The 16,152-nt window shown below is 40.9% G+C and overlaps 1 protein-coding gene across 3 annotated transcripts in view; it reads right to left on the minus strand.

Annotated features, from left to right (window-relative positions):
- Nucleotides 1–16,152, minus strand: part of LOC129764998 (insulin-like receptor) — a 551,253-nt gene that overhangs the window by 460,190 nt on the left and 74,911 nt on the right. The window lies entirely within an intron of this gene.

Consider the following 16,152-nt stretch of genomic DNA (forward strand, 5'->3'; position numbering starts at 1 on the left):
TGAATTCGGAAATTGTTTCATTCAATTAAAAATTTAATAATACAAACAAATGATTGCTAAGCTAAGGTAGTCCCACGTCAACCTTGCGACTATATCATAGATATAACCCACTCATTTTTTACTTGTGAAAGCAGTGATGTATAACTTTGTGAGATTATATGTAGAATACGCATAACTTGTGAGATTATGAAAGATTATGAAAAGAGTTATAGAGTATTGATGTCTAAACATGAAAAAAATATACACTGAGAAAAAAAATTAGTACTCTTTTTTTATTTACAAAAAAAAACTTTAATTTGCAATATCCTAAATACATATTTTTTAATTTTTTTTTATTTTTTTCATATAAAATAGAAGTCATGTAGAAAATTTAAAAAATGGGCTCAAGATGGTAAAACTATTTTTGACGAACTTTGTGGAACATCGAATTTTTATGAATTTTCGAAACATCGAATTTTTGTATGTTAACAATCATTTTTAGCCACAAATTATGATTCCTGATGTGAATTAAAACAAAAAAGCTCATTATAAATCTCCTTCTAAATGCAGCCATTCTCGAGATATTTTGAAACATATTTCTAATTTATTGTCTTTTTGACGTAGATCTACGTCTTTCATTAAGGGTGCCAAATCAGAAAACAGGTCACGTTTTTATGAAATAAAGTTAATGTTAATAACTATTTTTGCTGCGAACGGATTTTGGCGATTTACATACCAAACGAATCGTAAATTCCCTAAGATTTGTTTGATATGCTATACATTATAATCCCATTGTCTGTATATGCTATAAATTGATGAAAATTGGAAGCATTCCAATTTCCTCATACATTTGTTCTGTCCATTCGTGTGCTCTCCCGAACAGAGCTGTCAATAACGAGCAACTTATCGAGGAGCAACGAAGGGGAAACCGTTAGATGTAAAGTCTCCACGAACAAAGGAAAAGAAGAAGAACGAAGGGGAATATTTACCTAGAGTATAAACAGTTGGTCTCGCTGAGGCAAACTATCATTCTTCGTGAGGAAATCGACTGAACAACATCGTTGCTGGGCGAGCAGGACGGCTGACTGGCAATATCGACAGAAAGGGCTTCTGTTGAGAAGAGCACAAAATGGAGATAAGTTGCTTCAAGCCATCGATATATGGATATTTGTGTGCGTACGTTCGTGCTTCATAACCCGTACGTAAAAATAGTGCATTTTCGCTACGCTGAAACTCCATTTGTATCTGCTCCCGTGTGCTCTGTAACGATGCAACAATCGCCTATTTTTTATGCTATGATTGACGATTGTTTGGTGTTGCAAATTATTAGCGGGTGGGAAATATTTGTGCTAGGATATTAGTAATGAATTTCTGCTGAGTCAAATATTCAGCCTTTTTCCAAGCAGTTAACATTGTTTGTTCTCTGTCATCATAAAGGCTTCGTTGGTGCCTTTGACATTGCATCAATGCATTGATCTGACGCTATGGTGAAGCAGGTGTTAAGGTTGTGCATCAAAAAATATTTGGGGAATACCAAGTTATTAAGTAAGTTATAATAAGTTATTAATTTATTTGGGTTCGCGTGCCAGTCGCAAAACTGCTTTCAACTAGGATTGCATTTGCGCTAATGTTGGTTATAATGAAGTAGTGCTACTCTTTTCGAGGTTGTTGAGATTAACAGATAGAATTTATTTCGTTTATTTTGTCACCAAGGAAGTAAATGTCGTTCTGGAAATTTGTATGTGATTTGGTTTTGCTTACCAGTAGCAAAACTTTCTCCACTAAGGATGACAACTGGCTTATCTCGAGCGTATATTGTTCTGCGAGTACAAGAATGAATCATCAAAAAATTATCGTCAAATGATTCTACAACAAAAAACATTCAGGGCGACCAAACTGGTAGAATGGTTATTTCAAAATTAGCATTATAAAATAATATCCGCAATTATAAACAACCGACTTGAATTAAACTACAGCGTAGAGTTAACAACAACATCTAAGCCAGGATAATCCAGCAACATAAACAACGAGCCACTCAACATCATCACTCCATTTCTTAATATAAACAGAAAACCGCTTAGCTAGCCGACGGATAAATAATGCCAAGAATCAATTAGTGAAATGATAAACAATCTCACGGTCATCGCGAAAGAATAAACAATCCCACGATCAGGATTAGACACGAATATCGCGTCTTACTAAAATCTGTTATAAATATCAGGGCAAATGAATTGTAAGTTCAGTATTAGTATTAAGATAGAAGTGAATAAACGCACAGTGGTGCAGTGAAAAGAAAGAAATTGTTTTTTTAGTTAGTTTTAGAGTATAAGATTTAATTGTAGTTCTACGTCAACAATGCGGTCGTGCCTTGAACAAAACCTCTTCTAATTTATAGTAAATATTCCCTTTTAATATGTTTGTCGTGTTATACCGTCATGTTCATGAAATTTTATGAATTTGCTTATAATTTCCAACAACTTTCCCCAGTACATCATTATGGTAAAAATATATGTTTAGGAGTTACGTTGAAAAACATTTGAAGACATGTGGGTTGATATAAAACGTAGCGATATCACAAAATGGTTTTTTTTATCTTAATACAAACTTTTAACATGTTATACATGTTAAAACAGCCAACAGAACACAACATTTATAAAAGGAAAAAATATAATTCTCTACAATTTGGTCAAATAATTTCTATATTTATCGGAGTTTAAAAGATACTAATAATAATACTAGAATTTTTAGCATTTATTTTTTATCAACATTTATTTATACCAACTAACAATTTTGTTGTATATAATTTAATTGTTTCATTATTTTCTTATATTTCTATACACATTATGATAACTTGCTGCATTGTCGTTAGAGTACAACTTTGCTGCTACTTCATTCTCGGATACAGGTACAAAAGAATGATACTTTTGGGTACCTGGAATTTGTTTGGTGTTATCATACATGCTACTTCTTGTGACATATATGGAAATGACAATTTTGTAAGATAGTCTTCTTTTCGCTTGCTAGCCCAGTCAAATAACGTATTTGCACTCGTAATCGGATGTTCATGCTGCCTAGCCAAACTAGCTCTTGTTGCCATTCGTTTTAATGTACCAGCAATTGCATTAAAAGGTCCTTTGCCGTGTGATGTTGCAAAAAAATGCCATTCAGCGTCAATGTCGTATTTCGATTTAAGCGATTAAAACCTCCATTTGTTGTTTCAAAAATGTTACCAATTTAGAAATAAATACTTGTACAGCTATTGTGTCATGACTTAAAACTTCAGATATAACTACAAAGCTTAAATTCTCTATAATAAACAACGAATGGATGGATTGTTGCTTGATCATTGTTCCAGTGATGACTTTGAACTTCATCTTGAAGCACAAATGAATAATTTTCGGAAAAACCGCAAATCACAACAACCTCATTTTCTTGCAAATCGGCTTTTATATTGTAAAGAAATGTGGACTGTTGTGTTTCAATGTAATCATGAGTAAGTAATTTTTCTATTTTTTCGCAAAAATACGATACAAATTCTTCCACCGGTTTTACAAGAGTTTCTATGTCGCATCGATCAGTAGAAATCCATTGTGCATAAGTGATTTCAATTAAATTGCCATTGTTTGGCATTTTTTACATTCACGAAGGTAACAGTATTTTGATCTATTTGATATGTTACATAGTATTTTTTCCATATATTCTTTGCATTCAATGTTAAAGGAATATTTTTTGAGACTATGAAGCATAAGATTTACATTTTCATGGAATGTACAAACACAAACGTTATGATTTCCTGAACTACTCAGCAATTTGCAATGCTTCGGACGCATTGATGCAAAAGAGCTAAATCCAATTTTGCAATTTGGATTAAGTTCCTTAAATCTGTTGAAAGTTTCCCGTAATTATGTTATTAATAACCTTTTTTGGCTGTGTTGACGCTTCCCATCTTTGGCTACAGAAACATAGTCTCTTTCTCCAGGTAATGATCGACTGATATCGTCGTCATTATAAAATTCCGAAACATGATTTTTAACATCTTCACTTACACTTGGTCCATATTTGCTATTTTATTTTTTATTTAAATCGTTTATTTTTACAGGCTCAGTTACATAGGTTTAAAGGAGCCGAACTCCTTACTGTATTGTTACTAGTATATATACATTTTTCCTTAATTCTAATGTTAATAATATAGGAAACCGATTACTCGCGGTCAACTCGAGTTTAGAAGGGTGACATATTTTCTTCAGGAAAAGGAGGGGATATGAGGATATGTTGACAATGATCACACTCACACTCTCAATCACACTCATCACACTCAATTCTTAAACCTATCTTATATCTAATATGTATTTACATTTCATCTTATTCTTAAGTAGGGATCCGATCTCTCACAAAGGAAAAGGAAAAGGGAAAACTTAGGGTATAAGGACAATCACACACGAAGATCGATAGCTTTAAGGAATACATATATTTGGGACATGTAATCAAGGTCTAACCGAGCCAACACGTCTCTCACCGGCATCATGGGCTGCCTTCCTCGGGCCCGAAGGGTGACTACTAAATTCGATCTGGCGACAAGGTACAGCTCGCACGACCAAACAACGTGCTCGATGTCGTGGTAACCTTGGCCACAAACACAAAGATTGTTGTCGGCAAGATTAATACGAAAGAGTAGCGCATCTAACGAACAGTGATTGGACATGAGTCGGGAGAAGGTGCGAATAAAGTCCCGACTCAAGTCCAGACTTTTGAACCATGGTTTGAGGCTAACCTTAGGGATAATCGAGTGGAGCCACCGGCCCAATTCATCTTCGTTCCATTTGCGTTGCCAGTTAACTATGATATTTTTGCGGACTAAAGAATAAAATTCATTGAAGGCGATTTGACGCTGATAAATATCGCCTTCAATTGCACCTACCTTTGCTAATGAGTCAGCCCTCTCATTACCCAGAATTGAGCAATGTGAAGGGACCCAGACAAAGGTAATGACATAACAGCGTCTGGATAAAGCACTCAAAATTTCTCGTATTCTCTCAAGGAAGTACGGCGAGTGCTTTTCCGGCCTCACTGAACGGATAGCTTCGACAGAGCTAAGACTATCCGTTACAATGTAATAGTGTTCAACAGGTCGTGAGGCGACGCTGTCCAGCGCCCAATGAATTGCTGCCAATTCAGCAATATACACAGAGCAAGGATTCTGAAGACTGTGTGAGGTGCTAAAAAATTCGTTGAACACTCCAAATCCTGTGGAGTCATTCATAGAGGACCCATCAGTAAAGTACATATTATCACAATTGATATCCCCATACTTTGCATCGAAGATCGTTGGAACGATCCTCGATCGGAGATAATCTGATGTTCCATGGATATCCTGCTTCATGGACAGATCAAAATGCACAGAGGAATTGATGTAGTCAGGAAAACAAACACGGTTGGGAATATACGAAGAAGGATTAACCTGCATGGAGACGAATTCATGATATGAGCTCATGAATCCAGAATGAAAATTTAGCTCAAAATTTCCGATCACCAATGGGTTCATAACCTTACACCGGATGAGGAACCGAAGAGATAATAAATTGAAGCGATCTTTTAGTGGGAGTAGGCCTGCCAAAACCTCGAGACTCATGGTATGCGTTGAGGGCATACATCCCAACGCGATACGGAGACAAAGATACTGAATTCGCTCGAGTTTAATGAGGTGTGTTTTGGCAGCTGATTGAAAACAGAAACTGCCATACTCCATCACTGAGAGAATAGTTGTTCGATACAACATTATAAGATCTTCGGGATGGGCTCCCCACCAGGTGCCGGTAATTGTACGGAGAAAGTTTATTCTTTGTTGACATTTTTTACTCAGATACCTAATATGGGCCCCCAAGTACATTTAGAGTCGAACCAGACCCCAAGATACTTGAATGACATAGCATGAGTGATCGGTTTACCCAAAAGTTGAAGCTTTGGTTTTGCTGGTTTATGCTTCCTAGAAAAAACCACCATCTCTGTTTTCTCCGTGGAGAATTCGATCCCTAGCCCAATGGCCCAGGTTGAAAAATTGTTCAAAGTATCTTGTAAGGATTCTTGCAGGTCGGATTCGTTTGATCCTACGACAGACACCACTCCATCATCTGCAAGTTGTCTTAGGCTGCAATTTTGTGTAAGGCAATTGTCAATGTCGCTTACGTAGAAGTTGTACAAAAGGGGGCTTAAACATGAGCCCTGGGGGAGGCCCATGTAAGAGACCCGACTTACTGCCGAATCTCCGTGAGAAAAGTTCAAATGTTTCTCACAAAGCAAGTTATATAACATATTATTCAATAGAGGCGACAGACCCCGAGAGTGTAATTTGTCTGACAAAACCTCTATTGAAACAGAATCAAAGGCCCCCTTTATGTCCAAGAATACTGAAGCCATTTGTTTTTATTCCGGCGTAAGCCATTTGAATTTCTGAAGAAAGCAACGCAAGACAATCATTCGTCCCCTTGCCCCTGCGGAAGCCATATTGAGTATCTGAGAGTAGGCCATTCGTTTCAACCCATCGATCAAGGCGAAACAAGATCATTTTCTCCAACAATTTCCGTATACCAGACAGCATTGCTATTGGGCGGTACGAATTGAAGTCGGACGCGGGTTTTCCGGGCTTTTGAATAGCTATAACTCGTACTTGTCTCCAATCATCTGGAACAATATTATGCTCCAGAAACCGATTGAATAAGTTCAACAAGCGATGTTTCGCCACATCAGGGAGATTTTTCAGCAAGTTGAACTTAATTCTATCCGATCCCGGAGCAGAATTGTTACATGAAAGGAGAGCAAGAGAGAATTCTACCATCGAAAACTCGGAATCAAGATCGCACCTATCTTGTGGTATATCTCGAATAATTCTTTGCACTGGAGCGGAATCGGGACAAACCTTTCGTGCAAAATTAAAAATCCATCGATGTGAATATTCCTCGCTTTCATTGGATGAAGAGCGATTTCTCATGTTTCGAGCCACTTTCCATAATTTTTTCATTGACGTTTCTCGTGATAAACCTCCCACGAAATTTCGCCAATAAGCACGTTTTTTCCCTTTGATCAAGTTTCACGTTGCATTCGATTTATCTCCATAAAGCTTGGAACACTGGCCATCCCACCATGGATTGGGAGGCCTTCGACGAATAGTGGAACCTGGGATGGGTTTCGTTTGAGCGTGAACCGCGCTGTCATAGATCAAACGAGAAATGAAGTTATACTCCTCCAATGGAGGCAAACCATCTCTGGAATTGATGGCTAGAGCAATCGCGTCCGCATATTTTTTCCAGTCAATGTGTCTTGTGAGGTCGTATGCCATGTTTATTGATTCAGAAGAATTCAACCCATCGGTGATAGAAATTTTGATTGGCAAGTGGTCACTACCGTTGGGATCCTGGATTACATTCCACTTGCAATCTAACGATAGTGAATTCGAGCAAAGCGAGAGGTCAAGAGCACTTGGGTTAGCAGGAGGTTTAGGTACACGTGTTGTTTCCCCAGTGTTCAAAACGGTCATATTGAAGCTGTTACAAAGGTCATATATCAACGATGAACGATTATCGTCGTACGGTTCCCCCCAGGCAGTTCGGTGAGAGTTGAAGTCTCCTAAGATTAATCGTGGCTCAGGAAGGAGTGAGCACATGTCAACAAGTTGCTTGCGGCTAACCGCAGCTCTCGGAGGCCAATACAAGCTGACTATACAGAGGTCTTTGCCTCTGATGTTTGCATGACAAGCAACAGCTTCGATCCCTCCAATAGGTGGAAGGTCAATTCTAAAAAATGAGTGACACTTATTGATCCCCAATTGTACCCCTCCGTATATGTCATCGCGGTCCAAGCGTATTATATTAAAATCGTGGAAAGAGAGATCATTTTTAGAAGAGAGCCAGGTTTCGGATCGAGCAAAAACATCACAATTGAGTTTATGAATTAGAAATTTTAATGTATCCAATTTAGGCATAAGACTACGACAATTCCACAGTAAAACAGTGATATCTCCGACCTCTCTATTTAAATTAGACATCAAGAGAGATAATCATTGCAAGGAGGGGCCATGTTTGTATCAATTGCTGCAAAATTGTCTTTAATACTGGAAGCATTGCGGTGACAATGGTTCTGATGGAGTCGGAAACATTAAAACACGTGAAGATTTGATCCACAAGGTCAGACAACTTTATAAATCCCGATTGGGATTGACGGAAAAACAGGGACAGTTGGGGTTTTTGATGTCCCCTCGAGTGCTGGGTCGTTCGAAGATGAACTATTACCACGGAGGCCAGGAGGGACCTGATTTTGCTTATCCGCTGCACTCGATTTTTTGGGCAAGCTAACAGGGGGTATCACCGGAGGGACTTGTCCTTGAACTTTGGGAGTGGTCACATTTTTGCGCCGGGGATTCCCTTGAGAAATAAACGGCGTGCCCCCGTTAGCTGTATCCGCTTCCATTTCGTCAACTGGCAACGTAGCGAAGACATTGTGTGTATTGATTGGTTGTTGTTCTTGAGCCAGTGGAGAAGCGCCCTTCAAAATTTCTGCGAAAGTGCGTTTAGAGCGTTCCCTCAAAGAGCGCCTCTGTTTCTCCCAGCGAGCCTTGTATGTTTCACAAGCTGAGAGCACGTGTGGGGATCCCCCGCAATATGGACACTTATGCTCAGTCGCACTGCAGGATTTCCCCTCATGTTGTTCTCCGCAAGTGGCACATCGTTCTTTATTGGCACAATAAGCAGCCGTGTGACCAACTGACTTGCACTTTAGACAAGTCATTGGCTTTGGAATAAAAAGTCGCACGGCTAACCTCAATTTATCTACCATCACGTAGTCAGGGAGAGCTGAACCAGCGAAAGTGACTCGAAACGAGTTGGACGGCGTAAATTTCTTTTCTTCTCCTTCATGGGAGACTGTTCCGAGCTGGCGGCAACCCAAGATCTTAACAGTCGTCGAGGGCAGTTTTTTAAAACGGCCGGTACCTTCACTCGTAATGTATTCGCACGTCAAGCCCGTTTCGGTTATCACACCCTCAATTTCGACTATGTGAGAGGGAATGTAGACCCGATACTCAATTGTAAAATGCTGATCGACAACAATCTTGTTTGCGTCTTTTCGATCATTCACGACAACTCGCAATTTGTTTGGTCTAACCTTCGAAATTTCCGAAACGGAGGTATACCTTGCCAGATCTTTCGCGATCTGCATGACTCTCAACGCCTTTCCATTTGGCTTAGGCCTGAAGAAAACAACCCAGGGACCAGTTCCGGGCGCATCTTCTGGATAGACCTTTACACGGGGAGTGGGAATAACAGGGGGGGGGGGAAAGCGAGGACGAGGATTGAGAGTGGGATGGCGAAGGTTGAGAAGGAGCGGAAAGAACAGAGGGAGAAGACGAGGTTGAAGGTAGAGTGGGATCGTTAAGGGCAGATGGGAGATTTGCTAGTTTTTTGGAGGGAGGCTTGGTAGGGTTAGCTGACTCGTCCCCAGAAGAAGTATCTTCCGTATTTGGAACACGTTTGAGTGACTTTTTTTTATCCGTTAGAAGGGAACTAGAGTCAGAGACCTCCATATCCGAAGGTCCCCCACTCTCTGCCATTTAAATTTTCACTTATATTCTAAGTATTTTTTTAAACAATATTTCACAATAAAATAATTCACAAAAACAAAAAAAAACTTATAATTATTAAATATTTTCTCTCAGTATATTTAATGTTATTCACCTATGAACGCACTCCAGTGCAGATGAACGGGAGCGTGCTGAAAGCTCGTTGGTGGTGGGAATGTGCCTACGACACCACTACACACAGTCGTCGGTGAAAGCTTACCCGCACTGTCACTGTTGGCACGATGACTCGGCGAAATCTCCAATGTCGGCGAAGCAGCGACAAAACAAAAACCAATGCTTGGCTTTCCGAGGATGAAAGCCTCTATCCATTTGCAGGCAGGGCACTTCACTCACTATCCAGATAGCGAAATGAACTCTTCAGCGGCAAAAAAAAACAACAATCACGCGGTAACCGATAACGGAACTTGGACGCGACTTTCCTTCGTCTGGTTACTTCGGGCAATCGGCGAAGAATATTTTGATATATATTTGCTATGTCAATAACCTTTTTAACCGACAATACACCTTTTTGATTTGCCAGTTTTTTGGCTTGAATTGCCCTATATTTATTAACGCCAAATTCTTCTTCCATTTTTTTGCATGGACCAAGACTTAGGCAAAACTGCTAAAATTCTAACTTTTTCTGATCTTGTTGTCTCTGTGTGGTCAAATTTCTCTTTGAGCTGATTGATAATCTCATCAAACTTTTCTGTCTTTTGTTTAAAGTTCGACTCCTCGTCTTCTTCATGTGAAAAGGAAAATAGATTTCTTTTAATACCTTTAGAAATTTATTATTCATTAGTCGAGTCAGTTAAAATAACCACTGACTGGACTAGTTCACCAGTCATCATCGCATCATCAATTCATTTTCTAGGCAAGTCACTTTCTGTTGGCGGCGACCGCCGAAGCAGTTCTAGTCAAAGCGAAGCTACTGAGAGTAGAGTCGGTCCTCATTTTTCACCTTCGAAGATTTCGGGCCCTGCCGGATACACGACCAGACAATATGCTCGATGTCGTGGTAGCCATCGCTACAATCACAAAGATTGTTTGCTGCGAGCCCAATGCTAAAAGATGCACGTTTAGGTGGTAGTGATTGGACATAAGTCGAGATATCACACGAATGAAATCACGACCTACATTCAATCCCTTGAACCATGCACTCGTCGAGACCTTAGGGAGATTCGTTTGTAACCAACGACCGAACTCATCTTCACTCCACATGCGCTGCCAACTTACGAGTGTGTACTGACGAGGAATGTGGAAAAATTCATTAGAAGCAATTTGCCTTTCAAAAAGAGTGCCTTCTGAAGCGCCCACCTTAGCTAGCGAGTCCGCTTTCTCATTCCCCAGAATCGAGCAATGAGAGGGAACCCATGCTAAGGTAATCTTGAATAATTTCTCTACCAAAACACTCAATGTTAGGAAATAAGATGAGCGTTTATCAACTTTCATTGAGCGGATTGCCTCTATTGAGCTGAGACTGTCTAAAAAAAAAATTAAATAATGGTCGATGGACAGTGTTTCAATGATCCCTAGAGCATAGTATATCACACCTATTTCAGCGCCATACACGGAATCGTTGAGTTTGTAAGAGGCACTGGAATTTTCATTGGAGATGCCGAAGTCAGTGGACCCGTTTATGAATGAACCGTCAGTAAAGAACATTTTATCAGATCTAACTTTCCCATATTTTTCCGAAAATATCGACGGAATAGCATTGGAGCGTAGATGATCTGGGATTCCATGGATTTTTTGTCGCATGGACAAATAAAAAAATAACAGAGGGATTGCAAAAGTATGGGAAGCATTGGGAAGTATTGGGTAAGGTATTGTATTGTATTGTATAAGTATGTATTGGGTAAGGTACTCATGGTATAAATACATAAAACTTGACTGAGGAGTCAGGTGGAGTAGATTCACCAATGGATTCATGGTCTTGCAACGGATGAGAAATTTATAAGATAATTCTGTAAACCGAATAGTAAGCGGGGGTACTCCTGCAAAGACTTCGAGACTCATCGTATGTGTCGAATGCAAACACCCCATGGCTATACGCAAGCAACGATACTGTATTCTCTCCAGCTTGCGAATATCAATCCTGGCAGCTGATCGAAAGCAAAAACTGACATATTCTAACACTGATAATATCGTTGTTTTGTACAACTGAATGAGGTCTCCTGGATGGGCACCCCACCATGTTCCGGTTATTGTTTGGAGAAAATTGATTCTTTGCTGGTATTTCTGTTTCAAATACGCAATGTGTCTCCCCCAGGTACATTTAGAATTAAAATATACACCAAGGTATTTGAAAAACATATAGTATTGGATCGTTTTGCCGGATAGGTGAAGCTGAAATTGGGCTGGTTCGTGCTTTCTAGAAAAAACGACCATTTCGGTTTTCTCCGTAGAGAATTCGATACCCAGCTTGAGGGCCCACATGAACAGATTGTTCAGGGTATCTTGTAACGACTTTTGCAGAACGACGGGATTAGTACCCGTGATGGAAATAACTTCATCGTCTGCAAGTTGTCTCAGCGTGGAGTCTCTAGTTAGACAATCATCCTTATCTTTGACGTAAAAACCGTAACGAGAAGATTTTGAACTGCCATGCGAGAAATACATGTGCTTTTCTGACAGTAAATTGTACAGGAAATAATTCAGAATTGGTGAAAGTCCACGATTATGAAGCTTCTCTGAGAGAATTTCCATGAAAACTGAATCAAATGCCCATTTGATATAAAAAAAAATAGAAGCCATTTGTTCTTTACGAGCAAATGCAATTTGGATTGTCAGACGATAGCAGCACGAGACAATTATTCGTCCCTTTACCCCGGAAGAAGCCAAATTGCGTATTTGACAGCAAATTGTTCATTTCGACCCACTTGTCCAAACGAAGTAGAATCATTTTCTCGAACAATTTACGGATACAGGATAACATTGCAATCGGCCTATACGAGTTGTGATCGCAAGCCGGCTTGTTGGGTTTTTGTATGGCTATCACTCTCACTTGTCTCCAGTCATGCGGGACAATATTCAGCTCCAGAATCTTGGTGAACAAGTTCAGCAAACGCTGTTTTGCCAAGTCGGGAAGATTCTTCAACAAGTTGAATTTAATCTTGTTCGGCCCCGGAGCTGAATTGTTACACGAGAGAAGTGCAATTGAGAATTCCACCATCGAAAAATTCTCTTAATCGGTTTGAAGAGATATATCGCGCACGATATGTTGTGCAGGGGCGGAATCGGGGCAAACCTTCCTTGCAAATTTTAAAATCCAACGGTCAGAGTATTCCTCACTTTCGTTTGTATGGTTCCAGCCACGCATTCTCCTAGCCGTATTCCAAAGAGTACTCATCGCGGTCTCCCTTGACAAACCATTGACGAATTTCCGCCAATATCCACGCTTTTTTGCTTTAATCAGACCTTTTAGTTTGGCTTCTAGAGCTTGGTACTTTCGAAACCATTCGACTAATTCAGTTTTCCTGGATTTTTTTGAAAGCGGATGATTCTTCAAGATAGACCTTTGAACACTCCTTGTCCCACCAAAGTGATGGAGGACGACGTCGGAAAGTGGCAGCAGGAACACGTTTCTTTTGAGCTTGAAGTACGCTATCGTAAATCTAACTTGATATAAAGTTATACTCTTCAAGGGGAGGAAGTTCATGCATCGGAACGATTGCTTCAGATATTATTTCCGCAAATTTTCTCCAGTCAATATTCTTCGTGAGGTCGTACGCAATATCGACTGACTCACTAGATCTTGATTCATTGACGATCGATAACATTATTGGTGGGTGATCACTACCGTGGGGATCTTGGATTACCTTCCATGTGCAATCCAGGGATAATGAAGAAGAGCATAGAGATATGTCTAGCATGCTTGCCCGTGCAGGAGGGTTGGCTACCCTAGTTGCTTCCCCAGTATTTAAAACTGTCATGTTGAAGTTGTCGCACAGATCATAAATCAAAGTGGTACGGTTGTCATCGTAGAGTGACCCCCATACTGTTCCATGGGAGTTGAAGTCACCAAGGATTACCCGCGGCTCCGGCAATGCCTCGATGATATCAAAGAACTGATGGCGGCCTACCATAGTTCTGGGAGGAATATATATCGAAGCAATGCAGAGGTCTTTGTCTTTGATTTGTGTCTGGCAAGCGACAACTTCAATGCCTGTAATCGATGGGATAGTGGATCTATAGGAGGAGTGACGTTTTCTGATCCCCAATAGTACGCCACCAAACGAGTCGTTACGATCGAGGCGAATAATGTTGAAATCGTGAAAATTCAGCTCGTCGTCTGAACAAAGCCATATTTCACAGAGAGAAAATACATCACAATTAGAACTGTGAGCTAAAAATTTAAATTGGTCTAGTTTAGGGATGAGGCTTCTGCAATTCCACTGTATGACAGTGGTCAAATCCTTGGCCTCTTGCGCTGTGTTAGGCATCGAGAGAGATGAACGCTGCTAAAAAGCCACATTTTTCTTTCAAAAATGTTCTCACAACCGGAAGCAAACATAATACTATGTTTTAAAAATGATTATGCATATTTAAAGCGTTTGAAATGTTTTCCACAAGGTCTGGAAGAGCAAACAAGCCAGGTAGTGGTTGTTGCTTCGACTCCGAAAATGGAACAGACGTGTTCGTTGTTGTTCCGGGAAGTGCTGAGGACCCCTGGTTGGTAGCAGGACCACGTAAACCAGGAGCTACTTGCTTCGGTCTATTCTCAGCACGTTCAGTTCAAGGTTTCATTCCAACTTCGGAAGTTTCGGTCTTCTTTCTGGGGAGTGATAGAAAAGAAATATTTTTTCTTTTCCTGATGACACCCAGCGATGTACCGGAACTTCCTGCATTGGGAGCGTCAGCAACAGGCTCATCCTTCTACAGAATGGAGTAGGGATTGTCCTGTGTCGTTGGCACGGAACTCCTAAGCATTTCTGCATAAGCCCGCTTGGAACGTTCTTTTAAGGAACGCTTGATTTTTTCCCCTCGTTGTATGTACACCGGGAATTGAGTAAAATCATGAGGAGTCCCGCCGCAATGAAGACACTTGCGCTCTTTCGCGAAAGGATCCTCATCATGTCTCTTCACAATCTGCGCAACGTTTTTTATTGCAACAATAGGCGGCCGTGTGACCGAGTTGCATACATTTGTTGCTTTTCATTACTCGGGGTACAAACAACCGAACAGGTAAACGAAGTGCACCTATTGCAACGTAGTTTGGGAAGGCGGAACCCTCCAAAGTCACACGAAAAGAGTTTGTCCGATTGAGAATTCTTTTGTCATTTTTATGTGACACAGATTTCAATCGATCGCATTCAAGAATCTTCACACTTTTAAGTGAGGAGTTCTTGAAGCGACCGACACCATCGATTATCTCTTTTCGGGTCAAACCCTTGCGAGCGGCCTTCCGGCACATTCGCCATAGCGGACGAAAACATGCGTGTAGGCATGTTTCTGGGTTCTTTCTTCGTTTTATTTATCAATTCCTTCTCAGTTTTCGCGACAAAATTGTTGAAGTAGATCTTAAGACGCGTCAACATAACGCCAATCGGTCTTGCCCACCCGGTTAAGCCGAATAAGTGTGGACGTGCCGCAAGCCATGCCGAACCCAACCCGAAGCAAGTCGATCAGGATCAAAGAAAGTCGAATCAAAACAAAACGAAGTAAATTCGCGTTGAAGGCATGTGTTTCGTTTGTTCGTGACGGCTTCGTGCACCCGATGCGGCATCCACATTACATAACGAACCGAATATGCCGCCTGGTACAGACCGATCGGCATCATTCGGCATAATGTGGACGCGCCTTTACGTTTCAGGTTTGCCCAGAAATTCCCGATGGGACGCAGCTGGGGACCGTTGGGTGGATTCGCCGACTTGGGTACTACATTGATATTCAGCCGATCCATCTCCTCTAACGATCGCTTCGAGTAGTGGGCCGACGCAAGATCCGGCCAGAACACCACGTCTTCGCCCTTATGGTATTTCTTGATGAACGACGCAACTTCCGCAGGCACTTCGTACTATAAATTTACCCCGTTCACGGCCAGTCCGGAGCTAAATACGAGCGGATTTGACATCCCCTTCTTGTTGATTGCCAGCCACAGCAGAACCTTCGTAGGGAACTTGGTGTGAGACATAAATTTCACTTCGGAGCTCACTTCCTTCGTAGAGGAAGTAAAATACGAAGTGCCCTGCCATTCGTTGCCATCCAGGGTAGGTCTCGTCGTCCATCACCACCGCCCCGTCGCGATTCGCCGGGAAAATCGACTTGACTTATACAGCTGCTGCCACTGCGTCATTGCCTGCAGTCCCGAGACCAGTGGACAGGACGCTTCCTGACATGTATGTCCATGTTTGCCAGGTACTTTTTCACAGTTAGGTCGGTTGCACCGACTTACCGGCCACGGAGTTGCTTCACTGTTTTCGCCATCACGGTTAGAGTTCGACTGATAGAGCTGTCAAATTTTTTCTGCTGACTCATGGGTTACTACGGTTGATGCTGCATGGGTAGTTTCGTCAGTGCGTGTGATGGTAAACCAATGAAAAATCGGCAATTTTGGTCCATTT

This window comes from Toxorhynchites rutilus, chromosome 2, assembly GCF_029784135.1.
Source record: "Toxorhynchites rutilus septentrionalis strain SRP chromosome 2, ASM2978413v1, whole genome shotgun sequence".
Classification (NCBI taxonomy): Eukaryota; Metazoa; Arthropoda; class Insecta; order Diptera; family Culicidae; genus Toxorhynchites; species Toxorhynchites rutilus.